The sequence below is a fragment of the Ambystoma mexicanum genome, chromosome 4q (genome assembly GCF_040938575.1).
Source record: "Ambystoma mexicanum isolate Mex_15411 chromosome 4q, UKY_AmexF1_1, whole genome shotgun sequence".
In the NCBI taxonomy this organism is placed as follows: Eukaryota; Metazoa; Chordata; class Amphibia; order Caudata; family Ambystomatidae; genus Ambystoma; species Ambystoma mexicanum.
Window position 1 is genome coordinate 309,794,981 of NC_090928.1, and position 14,939 is coordinate 309,809,919.

The following is a 14,939-nucleotide window of genomic DNA, read 5'->3' on the forward strand; positions in this document are numbered from 1 at the left end:
CTCGATGCCTGAAACACCATCAAAGAAAGCTGACCTATTGAGCATCATGTCGACCATCTCAATAGCTTTAAATCCATTCTGCAAATTATATGAAACGCTCAATGAGACCACAAAGGATCAACAGGCAATGATCGCCATGATCTTGACAAAAGTCATTTATCTGGAGGCCTTCATCGCAGCTAAAGAAGAGAACAACAGCTATGAAAATAAAATAGACAAACTAGCGAACCAGTTAATAGAAAAAATAACATCAAAAATAGAAAAAAAAGACATCCAGGCCAACAAACGGAACGATACTGCAGGAACCAAAGAGGCAGGTGCCCAAACAACACCTGCAACTGTCTCAACGGAAAGCATTGAAACAAAAAGTAGTCTAATACAACACACTGATAAATCAGGTGCTGAAAGTGAATCAACTAACATGATAACGGACAATGGGAATACATCTGAGGTGTTCCTAGTTCTAGATAAAAAAAAAAGTACCAATCCTAACACCATCAGTGGACCTACTGAAACGGCCTATCTAATCTTTGACAAAGCACAGGCAAGGTGTAAGAAAATGCCGTCAGGCAAGACTCCCCTGCCAAATGAGAAACCAGATAAGCCACCTAAGCAAAACATCAAGCAGGCACATGGCAGATGATCGCCTGGCAAGTACTGCAGATCGTAGTATGGTGCTGCAACCCACTCACAGTCATTCTACTCACGCCAATACGACTCGATAGAAAGCTGAATCACCGAAATCTGCAGCGGAATTCCTAAAAGATGATAATCTAATGAACATCAGTGTTTACTCAGATGAAGACACAGTGTTCGCTCCCAATCCAAAGAACAACAAGACCATATCAGTATCTGACAGCGAAATGCCATCAACATCTCAAGGAAAAGACATGATGACACACGTGGTGGGAGACTTCAAAACTATGGAAGAAAGACGTAAACGTTTAGCTCAGGTCTTCGGCCAAACAAAACCCAAGAGAGTGGAAGTCTCTTCCCGTGATAAATTTAGTGAAAAGAAATTAGCACAAAGTTCCTCACAAAACTACAAAAACAAACCAACTGATCATAAGAGAACCCAAACTTTGACTGCAAAATTAGCAAAAGATTCACAAGCAACACGTTTCGCTTCTGACACAGAATGCTCGCCGATTAAAACAAATAACAGGTGACACGAAAACACACGAAAAGACGGTTACAATGTGCAAACAAAGCCGAGAGACAAAACTGATTTGAACAGGAAAAAAGTCAGCTACAGATCAAGAACAGATACCAACACAAGTCGCCATGAAGAACACCTCAAATCAAAATGGACCGTGCAAATGGTGCAACGATCTAGCAACAAAAGATGAGCTCACACTGAACAGAAGAACAGTCATGGCAATACTACACCAGGTACCAAATCTCAAAGACATAAAATCAGATGATTTACTCATAGTTGAACCATGGCATGAAAGGAGTAAAGCAGCAACTCGCTTGTACATAAGGTCTTATACCGTTTACAAGCAGATATATAAAAGCAAATCTGACATCCACAATCTCGGCTTCTATGTAGAGACGATCACAGAAGAAGAAAAACAAAGGAACAAAGTGGATGAAAAACACAAAAAAAATGTCAGTTACACTGCACTGACAAAAACGTACGATAGAGACAATCAGAACTATCATGAACAAAGACAAAACAGACATTACTCACCACAAAGTAAGAGGAATCTCTCAAATCAATCTCGTAGCAAAGAAGATCAAAGAAAGAGCACACAAGTAAGAGACAACCCAGAAACCCCAAGGAAATCAATTTACGCAAATGACGACATCACAGATAGAGATCGGCAGGCACAGGAAAAATCCTACAAAGCAAAAAGAACCTTCTCACAAACCACACACAACAGTTATACACCTCAAGTCACGCCCACACAGGCCGACAACAAACAAGGAATTTGGGCCTGGCTACCAAAAGCTCTTACCATGCATCGACATAAATAGCAATCCACTGAATCCACCAGCAACACTTCAACATGAAAATCATCATCGCAAAGTGAGACTCTGTTCGTGGAACACCAGAGGGCATTCACACTTAACAGTTCCAGGAGACACTTAAACAGTTCCTGTTTGCCGCTGTTCGCCGGCGTGAGCCACGAGCCGCCCATACTATTGCTAAAGTAAGCGCCTCCATCTTAATCAGTTGACATCTCCCGTGCTTTATCACGGTCCCCGCACCACCTGCAAAGTGGTTATGAGTACGCCTTACCCATTCCGAAAGAGGTATATGGCCCACGCTCAGCCTACTGTCTCTGCGCAACCTCTCCCAGACACTTGTGAATACCGCCCGCTGAACTTTATATCCCTAAATCTATGACTCCTGCAACATTTGTGTAACCTGCTATTGATTGTTGCTATTAGCCCATAAATGCCCAGCTATCGTCTAGTGCATTCCGCCCTTATGTGCAGTTGAACCCGATGCCAATATGCTTAATTATTCCACCTACATGTAACCTACTTACTATGCCCCTCGCTATCTAAAATGTCCTAACCTGCGGTAATCAGATTAAGCAATTAAGGTATGCCCTTTCTGTATTCACGCCTTAGTGCTGCCCTAGTACGAGCACCTCCAGTGCACACTTTGAGTGCTAACCCCTAGCACCGCGAATCGCTGTACCCCGAGTCATTACGCACTTGTCACTCTGTACCTGTACAACGTACATTTACTCATTGCGTCCCTCGCTCACCTGTCTAACAACATTTAGGCGTTGGTAGCTATATGCACCCATTGTACCTTGCTCTGCACTTCTATGTCTTATAACGTTTAGTCTCTGCTTAGCACTTGCACCCAGGATGCTGCTTAGATCCTTTGTGTGACTACATTTGGTCTTTGTTAACCCCTGTACTCACTATGCCGGCCTAGGCCATTACATGTCGAATGTAACAGCTAATTAATATTAGACTTTGACAGACTCATCCTGTCGCCTTAGGCTGCTAGGTATTATCTGCTGTACTTTTTCCCGGTCTGCCCCGTGTAACTACTAGCTTCCTCCCTAGATTACGATGTATTGTGCCATTAGATCACACCTGCACATCCTAGCCTCACATGCCTGTGCCTCAAAGTTTACACCTCGGCCTAACCTTCAACTCGCCTCCTACACACTGCTCACCATCTTTGCCCTATTTGGCCCACAGCTCTACCACACTACTGCCCGACACCTCACACCATTTTCAACCACAATGCACAAAACCATGCTGCCCACTCTGATTGCCAACCTACCGGGTGCACCTCCGTCATACGACACAACTCTGGCTAATCCATACCTAAATGCCCCTGCCCTGTGGCTACAACACTTCACCACCAAACCTACCCCGAACCAACCATGCCCCAGTAGCACTAGAAATGCCAGGCTTGGCTCTCGCCTTTACAACAGCAACGCATCAAGTGCCTCGCATAAACATACACTGTCTCCTCAGACTACATTAACCTCACCGAACCTCCCGAAGCAACCTTGTGACACCTCTGTTAGAAACCAAAGACTAGCTTCCAGATGCCATCACTGGTCCTATCATACGAGCATTTCTAATATGGAAAAAACCAAAAACACCTCTTCTCCTCTGGCACCATCAACTGGCGTAACCCCCACTGATAACTTTCCCAACATCGTGACCAAACTCAAAGCTGCACTTATCAACGCACGCTCTGTCCCTGCCCAAGCCTTAGACATCGCTGATTTCATCACGACAGAAAACTTAGACTTCTTAGCTATCACGGAAACCTGGCTGCACGCAGCCTCGGGGCCTGCCCTTACCTTAGCCATCCCTGACAACTACTCTCTTATTAGATGCGATAGGGACACTAACCAAACTAAAGGGGGCGGATTAGCATTTATTTTCAAGAGCTCACTCAATCTTAGAGTGGACAACACTCTGCAACTGCCATCTGCTGAACTACTTTCTATTAAATTACCGATCTCGCCCAATCACACAGCCTCAGTGCTTCTCATATACAGGCCACCCGGCCCCACCTCCACATTTGCTGAGGACATCTCATCCATTTTAGCCACAAGCATTAAGCCAAAATCGCAAATCATCATACTCGGCGACTTCAATCTGGGATACAAGGACACGAATGACACCAAAGCCAACAACATAGCCACTGTTCTGTCTGACTTTGGTCTCACCCAACATGTGAACGAACCCACTCATATCAAGGGACGTACCCTTGATTGGGTCGCAGACATGAACCGTGCACTAAAGGTAACCTCTGTGACTCCCTGTGCTTGGTCGGATCACCACAAAATAATATTCTCCATTAACTCCAGCCCTCCCATTGACAACCCCAACATTGCACCACCCACCTTTTCTAGAAACAAAAAGGATATTACAGTTGAGAAACTTCTCCCCCTCATCCTCCCGTTACTGAACCCAACCTCCCCCACTTGCTCAGACCCCACTGCCCTCGTTGATATTTACAACCGCGCCATGCTAAAAGCCCTTGACACTATTGCCCCTCTCAAACTACGCAAACAAAAACCTTGCAAACATCTTAATTCATGGTTCACTTCTCACCTACGCGAACTACGCAAAGCAAAAAGAAAAGCTGAGTCACATTGGAAAAGCTCACCTACTCTCGCCAATAGAAATAACCTTACAGCCGCCTCCATCACCTACAAAGAAGCTATCCTAACAGCCAAAAAAGAAGTGTACAACATCAGGATCACACAAGCACAATCCAACACCAAGGAACTCTTCAAGATCCTGAAGGAACTAGAGTCCCCAGTAGCTCCATTGGTTACATGCACCCCGGACGCTGAATGGTGTTCCAATATACAAAAAGCATTACTAAACAAAATTGCCTTGCTCCAAGTTAAAATCAATAGCAAAAAAAGCCTCCTCTCGGATTCAGCGGGTAACCCCCAGTTCTACAATACCCCCGCTCCAAAACACTCATTCAAACCCTTCTCATTCTCACCCCTCTCCATCAAGGAAGTTGAAAACATCATTATGAAACTCAAGCCCTCCAACTGCCAAGGAGACGTCTGCCCCGCGCCGGTCGTAAAGGAAGCAGCTCATGACCTCGCACCCTTCATTACCGCCTTTATCAATTCCTCATTCGGATCGGGCACAGTACCCGATACCCTTAAGGATGCATGGGTCATCCCCTTAATCAAAAAACCCAACCTTGACCCCAGCAATCCTACCAACTACAGGCCAATCACCACGGTGCCTTACCTACTTAAAATTCTGGATCGTGCAGCCTATCTCCAAATCCAGGATTACCTGGAGACCAACAACCTATTAGGGCTTAGACAATCTGGCTTCCGTCCAAGACATGGTACAGAGACAGCCCTGTTAGACTTAAAAACCCAAATCGAGGACTTGAAAGACAAGGGCAAACTAGATCTCCTGCTCCTTCTTGACCTCTCTGCCACATTTGATTTGGTCGACCACCAAATCCTCTGCCATCACCTCAAGATAGCCGCCCACTTCTCTGACACAGCTACCTCCTGGATCAGCTCCTTTCTGGCAAATAGATCTATGAGGGTCTTCTCCGCCTCTGCCGCAGCCGATCCAGCACATGTCCCTTGCGGAGTCCCACAAGGCTCCTGTGTATCGCCCACGTTGTACAACGTGTTTACTAAACCGCTCTTTGATATTCTTGACTATCTGGGTGTCTCTTACACAAACTATGCTGACGACACCCAGATACTCATCCCTATCACTGGTGACTATGTAACCGATGTCAACGCACTCAACTCAGTCTACTCAGTCATCCAGGCCTGGATGGCACACCACGGGCTTTGCCTCAACGATGAGAAAACTGAGTTACTCATCCTAGGCTCTCAGCCCAAACTCACTAAACTTGACCCTAAATATAATTCCTTTCATTATCGATGGAAATGTCATTAAAGTCTCCAACGTCACGAAAACACTAGGAATCTATCTAGACTCCACGCTCTCTCTCAACAAACAAACCAACTCAGTAGCTGCAGCCTCATCGTACACTTGTAAACTCATCACAGCCTGTCGCCCCTTCCTCACTACTGACAATTGCCTGATCTTAGCCAGAACCCTCATCATGTCAAAAATTGACTATTGTAACGCCCTCTATTTAGGGACTAGTCAAAGAAATCTTGATAAACTTCAGGTTATCCAAAACAATGCCATCAGGGCTGCCCTCAATATACCCAGGCGTTCACACATTTCCTCTACTAGGCGCAACCTACACTGGCTACCCATTACACTCCGTATATCACTCAAAACACTTGTTCTAACACACAAAGCACAAAACAATGCTGCACCTGCTTACTTGTCCTTGCGCTTTACACAACATAGAGCAGTTAGACCACTGAGATCAGCACAGGTGCACACATTAACCATCCCTAGCTTCAAGCTTCAGACAGCTAGGGGCTCGAGTTTCCCAGTCCTGGCTGCTAAGCTGTGGAATTCAAATAGAACTAAACGTTGGCTTCATGAACAAGATGCACTGACCTCCGCCTTGTAAGTCTCACAGCGGTCACCTGAAACCAGGCCTCCCACTGTACATACTGTATATTTGACCTCTCTGCCAGTCCTTGCATTATCTATGATCGCTGGTACTGTTCTTGCTTTAAATCTTGTATATATAATGTAATGTATTATTTGTACCTATCTTTGTAACACTCTTTGGCAACTACCTTTCTAAACATGCGCCCTGATGCCTTCGGGCAGGTTGCGCAATACAAATAAACAAATACAAATACAAATACGTCAACCTAGGGCAATACGACATCATATGTCTCCAGGAGACATGGCTAACAAGTGCACCAACCCTAGAGGGCTTCAAGATAAAAATGGCCCCAGCAGCCAAGGGACATTTAGGGCGACCAATGGCTGGGCTTTTGATCGCATGCCGTACCGGAAGTGGTCTCTCCATTGGCCCAATCGTAACTGCAAACCTGTCCCTCCTGGCAGTAAGTGTCACATGGAAACAAGAAAATAACACAGAAGAACCAGAAAGCACCTTAATCGTCATCAATGCATACTGGAATCCAGCAGCAATTAATGGTGAAAACTACATCACCATGTGTGAACAAGTAATAGATGAAGCTATCTCCAAGCTGTCAGTGCCCTCGCTACTGATATGCGGTGATCTAAATGCCATATGCAACACCAAGAAGAGCTCACGAACAAAAAAACATCTAACAGCCGCAGAACAGCGAGGCAAAACTTGGCTCGATCTGACTCGTTCAAGAGACCTGCATAATCTCGATCTCGCCTTTCCACAACAAAATCGCATACCGACATGGGAACGTGCTGAAACGAGCAAGACTATTGACTACATATTTGTCTCCAAATCACTGCGAAGTGCCATCACGTCTTTTAATGTGCGTCGAACAGCAGCCAGTGACCACAACCTCTTGGAAACCAGTTGGACAATAAACAGTGCAAAAAACAAAGGCACAAACATGGACATTGAAACTTATACAAGAGGAACCAGACTCAAACTGAGCACAGCCGCAATCAAAAATCTTACACAAAGATACAAATACGCAGTACACCCAGCCGAGCTTAATGTAGTCGATTATGAACCGCTGTTAGTGGCATATCAACAAAAGAAAACAAGCTCAAAAATCGTAGCTGGTATCAAAATACATACTTATAGCAGTGATGTAGTGATAAGAAGACGTGAGCATAGAAGAGCCATGAAAAATGCGACTAGACTAATGCCAATTGAGCATGCGAAGAACACCCAAAAAGCGTTAAAATCAGAATACAGAGCCTGGATACGAGTGCATCGAGGCAAACTGTATCAGCAAGATGCCGAAGACATAACAAAAGCGCTAACAACAAACAACGCAAGAGACTTTTGGTCCCTACTAAGATCAACAGAACAGTCAGAGGAGAACCATATAACCAATAACATTTCACAACTCACATGGGAAACAGACTTCGCCAAAGTGTCCAAATCAGTCACATTCAAAAATAATGTGAAACATCAACATCAAGAAGTACAGTGGATCAATTTAGAAGACAAAGACGACATTCGGGAGATCATCAAGAAACTTAAAAATTCACGAGCGCCCGGACCTGATGGAATCACCAACTTTGAACTTAAAGCACATGCTGAAGAATGGGTCATTTTCATCAGTGAAGTCTTTCGACGCTGCGCAGAATCAAGCTCGATACCAAAATCATGGACTTCAGCAACAATAATTCCTATATATAAAAAAGGAGACATAAAGGATCCAGCAAACTTTCGGCCGATAGCCTTACTAGACTGCATCGGCAAAGTCTTTGTGTCACTACTATTAAGAAAATTCCAAGCCTGGGCAGCCACAGCAAAGTGTAACGACCACCTACAATCCGGCTTAAAATAAAATGCGGGAACAGTAGGTAACATTCTAATCTTCAGCATACTGAAAAGTAGAGCCCTGCAGTCTGGTCAGCCACTATTTGTGGTATTCATCGACTTTACACAAGCGTTCGATCGGATTGAAAGACATCGTCTCTGGACAAAGTTAAGAGAATGGCAATGCCCGGACGACATACTGGCCCCAATACAAGCCTTGCATCACAACACCTCGATGAGAGTGCGTCAGAGTCGCGAGGGAGAGCTATCTGACGAAATTTCCAATTTCCCGTGGAGTGAAACAAGGTTGCCCTTTAGCGTCAGCCTTATTCTTAGCCTACGTAGGCGATCTCCAGATCCAAACAAGCAGCACACGGGCATTTCCGCCGAAAATGGGAAATGTATCGATAGAACGGCTCCTATACGCAGACGATCTCACATTATTTGACCAGACCCCGGTAGGCCTACAACGCCAGCTTAACGGCCTACAAGAATATGCAAGGAAGAATTTTTTAGAAATTAACAAAGGGAAAACTAAGGCAATGATTCCATAGAACACAAGGAAGAAAACCATCAATTTTAAGTGGTCTCTCGAAGACGCTAAAATTGAAATTGTCCAAGACTTAAGTACCTAGGAGTGCAGCTTGACAGCACCAAGACAGAAATAATTATGCAAACTGTCATGTTCAACAAGATCAAAAAACTAGCAGCTCAAGCAAAGATAATAGACCGCAAATTTGGGAAATTCTCATTAAAGCCTACAATTAATTTTTACAAAATGAAGGTTGTGCCCGCAACAACATATGGAGCAGAAGCCATGCCGACCATTCCACAAAACATCTGGCTCAAGCTTGAAGCTACATTTTGAAGATCGGTGCTCAAGCTACCGACCTCGACTTCTGGGGTAGCGATAAGACACAAGCTGAGCCTACAGTCCATGCAATGCACAGTTTCCTGCAACACACTTATGCTCTACAGAAAATGCAGAATGATCGAAGGCAACGGGGTCTACAGCCTGATCAAGCGCGAGACAGATTCAGGCAAATCTGAAATGCTATCAACTTGGCAGAAAGAGAACATCTGTCTCCTGGACTCCATTGCATCAGATGAAGACGAACTGATCCACAATCCATTTAGAATATTACGAAAACTAAAGTAAGCAGATTGGGCTAAGACAACGGAACAAGCCTCAGCTCAAAGGCTTGGCGCACACCTTCCTGGCAATACAAGAAAATTAGACGAACTACAAAACTACATAAAGATCTTCCCAAATAAATGGGCTCGGAATCTGATTCTAAGAGCACGTCTGAATCTTTTTCGCACAAATGAGATCCTACACATAAGAGGCCTTTCCCCAACTGCAAATTGCTGTTTTTGCCACGACACGGAGCCACCGCCACAAGAAACAATTCGGCACTTGTTAAGGGCCTGTCACGCGACGCGTGCTTTGAGACAGAAGTTTTTCGTGCATGTAGCAACAAAGGAGCAATTGATGGAAGAACCGACATGGTGGTGTAGACTCATTGGTGGCGACAAAACCAGCTGGCAAATAATAACAGCCAAAATGCTTGAATACATTGTGACTGTTCTATTACAAGACAAGGAATCTTCCACAGAGTCCGAGCCTAACACAGCCAACAAACAGCAGTTAACTTGAACTTAAGTCCGAGAGACAATTAAGAGACAGAATGAAACAGGAAAATATTGTAAAAATCTAAGTTTGATTAAAACAATAAAAAAAAAATTTAAAAAAAGTAATTGTGACAGAAAATTGTTTCTCTCCTTTTTTATTTTTAGCTACCATACAATTGTCCATTATTTCCATTAGCACAGTACAAAATGGTAATGGACATGTTGGAGAATCTTATTGAGTCTAACTATTTTATTTAAAAAATGCAACGTAGATGGAATCTATATGTTTTTGTTGTTGTATTTTTTTAACTGTGAGAGGTGGCTCTGAAAGGAACCTTTTTTTGGGTGTTTTTTGATTGTGTATTTTCTTTTTGCTGGAGAGGCCAGGGAGTAAGGTGGGGGGGAATGAGGGAAGGTGCACCAATGACAGACATTGAGGGGCAGGTGGACAAGGGAAGATGATCTGTGTGCCTTAAATCTAAGGTAAGGCAGTGTTTCTCATGCTCCTTGATTGCAGCCTTGGAAGCACTTCAAAACTGCTTGCCCCTGCAGAGTGGTGGGTTGCAGTATATACAGAGTACTGTTGTCTTGGAAAGATATGGATCTACAGCCTCTTTTATAACTTGCAAGGTAGCTGGTGGGATATTTTGCCCCACGGGAGTAGCTTGTGTGGTGGCAGTACTGGTTGAGGACAATGAGGTAGAGGAAGACAGCCTACTACTTATTGAGAAAGGAACAACTGCTAGGGAGAATTCTCACCCAAGTGCTAAATTCCCTCTACCTTGGAGCCCTCCAGCTCTTTTGCTGTATTTTGGGACTTTTAACTTTTCATTTTGATGTGTGTTTTACTTTTGTGTTCTTTGGATATGGAGTTTTAAAACAACTCCAAAGGCATCATCTTTTTCTTGTGTGTCACATAGCACCTTCAGTGCAGTAGCACAGGGATGTCTCTCAGACTTCCCAATGTTTAAATACCTTTTCTGGGACTGACTACTGTCTCCCAGAGCATGTAAAGTAAAATTGACTTTACTAGTCTTTTTAAATTTACAGATCCAGCACACACTATCTTCCTATAGCGTGTTGGGGGGGTTGCTTAGCATCCCCTGAGTCTAAAAACTCATGTAACAGTCAAATGTTACACTTTCCCTCTTGTAATGGCTGGTGGCAGTGGTTTAGAACAAACTACTATGATTTTTCCCGATCGTGAACACCGGTAGCTAAAAATCGGGGCAGCCATGTTTTTCAATATGGCGGCCAAGACCTAGCTGTAAAAACAGACTCCGGTCAACTTTTTTTCGCCGTTTCTTTTTGGAAAGGTCCTTCTAGTGTTTGTCTCTGCGCGCCAAACCAGGTTTGGTCCCTTTGTTCATTGGCCTTTGGTGGGCTTCAGTGCTGAAGCCCTCCTCTGGCGCCTGAGTGTCTGGGGTGGACAAGTTGTGAGGGAGGTACCTGAAACTCCATGTGCTTAGTCTCCTAGGAGACCTGAATGCACTCTGGCATGATTGGCTGGCTGGCTGTCCAGCAACGACAGCCACCCTGCTGGGTGAGTGACAGCTAGGCTGGAATGAATGGGGGAAAACTGTTTAAAGCCAGGCCTCTGGGACTTGGAAAGCAGAGTCGACCACTGGAACAAAAGAACCAAAGACGAGCTTAAGGAAGACGACTGCTGCAACTCCTGGTCCACCGGTGAAGCCCTGCTGCAGGTCCGAATTGCCTGAAACTCCATGGACAGAGAAGCCCTTCAAGGTTAACTTCTTCCCTTGAGTTTGGTGGCAACAACCCACTCGCATGTCACCTGGACACTGTCTCTATACTGGTTGAATTTTCTTCAGAGTGCTGTTGAAAACCGGATAGCAAGTGAGAAGGATACCAGTTTGTGGTGGTCTTTACGGCACTCACACCTTAAACTGACGTTTTGTCAAACTTGTGGCCTCTTCCCTGGGCAGTGCAGGAACCTCCCGACTTCCTCCTTCTTGTCCACACGACTGAAGCTCAGGAACAGCGAGATCTGCAGGAGCTGCCAGGAACAACTGCCTCAGCTACAGCTCTTCTTCAATTAACAGGTACTGTGCAAGTGCGGTCAAGAAATCCTTTCTGCCGTGGTGAAAATGTGTGAAACTTTCCCAACTTTGAAGGCTTGTCCTTCCCTAAACCAACATATACATTTTCGTATGACCAACTACTTCTAAAAACAGTGGCAAAGACTTAACCGTTTACTACCAGAACTGAGCTATCCTATCCAAGACTCTGAACCATTGACTTTGGCTCGGGCCTATTCAATCGAATTGCTGGTTGTAGTGAACTGAAACTATTTGCCCTACCTCTGAAACTATTTGTGCTTTAATTCTTTTAACCTTGTCTTTTCACCCCCTTTTTAAAGTATCTAAAGCACCATTTTGCTCCCGCTTCAGGGGAGCTGAACTTGTTCAGAAACTGATTTGTTGTGTATTGTAATATATTAGATTGTGATATTGAGCTGCTCTTACCAGTGGAATGTTTTCCAAATGACTGTCTAAAAAAATGTATATTCTTTTACCAAGAAACCTTGAGTAAGTGTTTGTTTGAACCACTGTGATTGCTGCCCCTTTGTGTAACCTCGTGTACTGCTCAATTTACTCTTGAGATAAGTCTGGCTGCTCAGCCACTGCTACCACATTACTGTGTAGTACAGGCTTGTACCAAAGGTGAAATTGTACTTGCACTTGTAGTCTTAATTGTGTTTAGTGTTCCCAAAGGGTACTGCATGTGATTCTGCCTAACAACAACCTTTCCCACAGCATCCCAGTGGTTGTATTTGGTGTGGTGGCGCATGGCCGAGGTCCTGATGGAGTACTGCCCAGGTTGTCTGTGACTGAGTACAGTGCATTTCACCTTGGTAGCCTTAGCCATCGTTACATCACCAGTGATGGTAAAGAACCGCCACACCCATGATTCTCTCTGGGTGCTGGAGGTGGGCATTGCCTCTATCTCATCTTCCTGGTCCTCTTGATTCTTTTCTTCATCATTGTGCTTATTCCATTGTCCAGGACCTCCAGCTAGTGTTGGTGGTGGGTCCTGGGGAGGATGCCATTTTTCAAGTTGACTAGCAGTTGTGATAATATTCTTCCAAGCACATGCTCTCTCCTGGATTGCAGATGTCAGATCAGTAAGAATAGGTTTAGGAGCTGTGCAAGGGTACATTTTCAGCTTCAAACTTCCTATATCACCTGAAAATGCAGTTGCGAATAATTCACGAAGCGCGACCTGTTCGCGAAGCACCCACCCATTCACAAGCACGTCATCATGCTTCGCGCATCGTCATGTGACACTGTCTGGAAAGTCCACAATGACATCTGGCGTTCGCGAACGTCCGCAAACAAAAAACGGTGCAAAAAGTTACTGAAAGTTCATAGAAGTGTTGACAATGTTGCTAGGAAGTGGGGAATGCCACAATTTTAAGGTGCATTCTGGGGTAAGTATGACATTAGGAAGTAGTAGCAAATTAAGGTGCACTGTTAAAAACCCATGAAATTCAGTGAAAAACCTTTGTTAAAGGGACGCTATGGTTAAGTGGCACTAATAAAAACCTATGAAATTCAGTCAAAATACTTTGTTAAAGGGACGTTATGGGTACAAGACGAACCAAAACCCCCCAGAAATTTGCCAGTTATGGTAAGCTAATCAACCATGACTCGCACCACCACCGTGCACTGCTAAGACTAACAACCAAGACATCAAAGATGGCATCAAAAATGTCACTGATCACACCACTGATGGAATCACATATCTGGCCACTTATTTTTGTTGACTGACATATATAGGTCAGGCGGTTTTCTTTACAGACAATCAGTATATATAAGTATATATATATTTGAATTAAGAAAAATTGATAACTTTTATTCATAATTCACAACCTCTATAAAAATAGTAATTACAGTGCAGTATCAAGTCTACTGTTTGCCATTATCCTTAGCATCATCCAATCCCTTGGTTACAATTCTAATAAATCACAACAAGCTCTAATTCACTCACTGAAAACCTAGCCAACAAGCGTTTCCCACTAATTAGCCTCCAAATATTAGACATATTGTGCTTGCTTCTTCTGGGACTCAATCTCTATTCTAAGTACTATTTTGGTAGTCCATTTTTTTCCTGTTTATATAATGCTTCCAATGACTTCCTATTATCTAGAACATTGAGGTTCAATGGTGATATTTCAATTCCATATTTCAATTAACTGGAACATAAGCAGAGTATGCAATGAAATGCTGTATGTGTTTTACTGTTTACGATTTTTGTTCATAGTATTTGCCTCCTTTGTCAATCAGTTGGTGCACAAGTCTCTTTTTACGTAATGTATTGGTCCCATTTTGTACTCCAAGTCCTGTTTTCTAAGGTTCCATCATTTCTTACTTTGTTTACTATATCAGGTCTTGTTAGAAATGAACATGTGTTCAAATGCTGCTTGTTGACCGCACAATATCTAGAGCAATATACTATGAGCCCCGAAGACGCATGCACAATAGACCTAAATGTAGGGGCCTTATTAGTGTGAAACACATGTTTGCCAGGTGTTTAGCAAATGAAATAAATCTAATTGTGACATGTTACAGTTGTAACTGAGGGATCAGAAGATGCCATGGATAGACAAACATAATTGATTGCACTCTGTTCTTACTAGAATTTCAGTTGTTGTGAATAAAGTGCATTTTTTATATTATCGCCAAGTTATCTATTTTTCTTGATTAGTGTGTATGTAGCATGGGCTTTTTTTGCTGAATATGTCTACCATATGCTCGCAATACCAACAAAAATGTAATTTAATTGTAATTCATTATTGTATTTTTATGGTCACGTTTGTGCCCTACTTGCATTGCTAAGGGTAGGAAGAGGGGGTTTAGTTTAGTTTAGTTTAGATTCTTTATTTGTACCACGCACCGAACCCTCAAGTAACTGGGTGCTAAAGATTATACAGTAGTTACAGATTTGATAAGCAAGAAAAAGTACAACAACAACC

At 43.6% G+C, this 14,939-nt stretch overlaps 1 protein-coding gene across 3 annotated transcripts in view; it reads right to left on the reverse strand.

Annotated features, from left to right (window-relative positions):
- TAGAP (T cell activation RhoGTPase activating protein) overlaps nt 1-14,939 on the reverse strand; it is a 757,603-nt gene that overhangs the window by 570,347 nt on the left and 172,317 nt on the right. The gene's annotated exons all lie outside the window — the stretch shown is intronic.